The following is a 3,035-nucleotide window of genomic DNA, read 5'->3' on the forward strand; positions in this document are numbered from 1 at the left end:
ATTAATTATAATTAATGTTGAAAGATAGGCAAGGCTAAGAGCTACTGTCTGACCTTCAGCATATAGCAACCCTGTTCCCAAGATTGTACTAGGCCTATCAAAAGCTGTTAACAGCATCATAGACATAAAAGGGCCATTTCTGGGTTGTCCTTACCCCAAAAAAAGATGGAGGCAACACAAGATTTTTTAAAGATACACTAAAATGAAAATCTCTAAGAGAAAGGTCTTGCTTAGGACATGAAGGGGTAATATACTGGATATACCATAATCATATATATGTTGTCTGTGACCTCTGTGGACATTTGCCTGAATTCTCACCTGTGAGCGAATGGAATGGGGCTAAGGTCTTTGGGGGATGTTTGTTTTTGTGGCGTATGTGGCAGTGTGTATGGGGTTGGAGGATATAAGAATGAGAAAGCAAAAAGAACAGGATGGACAAGAATGGAATGATCAAGATTAATGGGGGCTCTAACTGGATCCATTTTGCCATGGTTCCACCCCCCGCCCCAAGACCCTCAACAATCACATAAGACTTCAGGAATGCACCACACCGAATCAATTAGTTAAATGATATACCACACAGAACTGATTTGTTAAATATCGCCCTTCCCCCCCCCCCCCCCCCCCCCCGCCCCGTCCTTCCCTTCAGCCTCCAGTAAACTCCCTCCAAGTAGTACAGACAAGGAAGACCTAATGGGAGGAATCCCTAACACTTTTCCAGGGCAGAATTCTGGCTAGTCCAAAAAGGGTCCTGCTTTTAAGGGTTTTGGGGAAACTAGACATTGACATTTTTATTAGTATCAGCGACGTTTGTTTGGAGCAAATTCAGCTCTAGGAGCTGCACGGTTGAATGCAGGAGGGGTTGCACCAGTTGCCTCAATTCCTTCCATTGTAGCAGCCTGGCCAAAGCATTCAGTTGTTGGTGGGGTCAATCCCAAGGTTCCATCTGGCATCATAGTGGCAGGTCCTGGAGGAGCTGGGGTACCAGCTGGCACTGGAGCAGGGGGCATCGCACCTCTATTGTTTATGCCCATAGCACCTCCCTTAACCATCTGCCCCATCTGTATCTCCTGTTCTCTCGCATCAGGGAATGTTCCCTTGAATCCTTCCTGCTGTTGCCGCATCATTTCTTCCTGTTGCTGCCGCATCTCTTCCTCTCGGCGCCTGCACTCCTCCTCTTGCCTAAGCTCCACTTGCTTTTGTTTTTGCACTTCTTGGTTGTGCAGCTCTTCCATCCTCCTAAGCTTTCTTGACGTCTCATCAAATCCTGTCTCATTAGCATGACCTGGTACTCATGGTGAGCAGCCTCCATCTCCATCTCCTCCTCACGAACTTCCTTGATGTTGCCGTCCACTCGGTCCTGCTGCTGCTTCTCCATCTCCATCAGTGCCTTCCAGCACGTGGCATCCTCATACTCAAAGGAGCCAGGCTGTGCAAATCTGGGTGGCTGCTCTCGCTCCTTGTGAAATTGCTGATTCTTTATAACTAGTTTCTCTGGAAGTCCCTCTTCATCATCCAACTGGTCCATTGGCTCCACAGTCACAGGCCGAGGAAACGTGGTTAGCAGGAAGGAGCCCTCCCTGCACCTGTCCAGAGCTTTCCGAGCAGCTGGCTTCCCTGAGAATTCAACAATGCCTTTTCCTGAGGGCCTTCCTCGATCATCCATGATGACTACAGCCCTCTCCACCTGGCCAAACACAGAAAAGCTTCCTCCAGCAGTTCATTGGAAACATACTGAGGAAGGTTTCAGACTGTAAGGGATACACTATGGCAGGCAAAGCGCACGTGCAGCTGCTTTCCACGAAGTGACATGTTGTCCAATTCTACTCTGGCAATCTCCACTAAGGTTCATGTTTCCAAGCAGATAAAGCCAAAGCCCTTATCCTTGTGAATGAAGATTTCACCTGCTTTCCCATATTTCTTAAATAGTTTCCTCATCTCTTCTTCAGTGATATCAGGAGGAAGATTGCCCACAAAGAGCTGGCTACATTGGGTGAAGGTCTTCTCTCCTGGTTTCCTAAAATTCTTCAGGTCAATAGTCAAGCCTTCATTTTGGCTGCTGGCTTGTTGCCCATTTGCAGGTATTGGTGGTGGTGGTGGCTGCTGCTGTTGTTGCTGGTGGTGCTGCTGGTGGTGATGCTGATGATGCTTCCTTGGAGTATAGTTTTGCTTCTCCAAGTTAAAGGTTTTATTGCTCTGCATTTTTGTACCCTGCTACCGACTGTTCTCTCCTCAGAGTAACAGCAATGCTACACGGCCTCTACCATCCTGAGAAAAACCTGAAATGATATTAAAAATGTTAGCAACCTACACTCATGGCAAGTGGAGTCTCTTACAAATTCTCAAACCTACTGTTACTTACCGGTGACTTCTAGTCTTTTGAAGTAGAAAATTATCAGATGAAACTCTCTGGGGATCCCTGGGTGGCGCAGCGGTTTGGCGCCTGCCTTTGGCCCAGGGCGCGATCCTGGAGACCCGAGATCGAATCCCATGTCGGGCTCCCGGTGCATGGAGCCTGCTTCTCCCTCTGCCTGTGTTGTGTCTCTGCCTCTCTCTATCTCTCTGTGACTATAATAAATAAATAAAAATTAAAAAAAAATAAAAAAAATAAAATGTTTTTTTAAAAAAAAAAAAAAGAAAGAAACTCTCTGGTACACTGCTTTTGAGTAAAGCCAGTTACTGGCTTCTTCTTGGGTAGCTATGCAGACAGCCAAAGTAAGTAAAGCCTTTGGACTACATTAAGATGTGAAATGCCTATCACCATTGGTGGTTCCAGAACAACATTCTAAAAGAGAGGGTGATGCTCAAATAGTTCCCTTGTGAGGTTAAATAGAAATGATATATTCAAGAACATCCAACCAGGGATTTACAAGAAAGGGTCCATTCTAAACAAATAATCTCTTCCTCCTCTGATCTACTGTCGACCTGCCCAAGGACTTGCCTGCTTCTATTGCTTAATGGGCATGCTTCAGATCAAGTACCTGTAGAGGTTGGCATTTGGTCTGTTTTATAGAGGGTGATTATAGAAGTAAGGT

At 46.0% G+C, this 3,035-nt stretch overlaps 1 pseudogene; it reads right to left on the reverse strand.

Annotated features, from left to right (window-relative positions):
• Window positions 1–800: 800 nt before the first annotated feature.
• LOC121475089 lies at window positions 801–2,202 on the reverse strand (annotated as a pseudogene).
• Window positions 2,203–3,035: the final 833 nt, after the last annotated feature.

This window comes from Vulpes lagopus, chromosome 13, assembly GCF_018345385.1.
Source record: "Vulpes lagopus strain Blue_001 chromosome 13, ASM1834538v1, whole genome shotgun sequence".
Classification (NCBI taxonomy): domain Eukaryota; kingdom Metazoa; phylum Chordata; class Mammalia; order Carnivora; family Canidae; genus Vulpes; species Vulpes lagopus.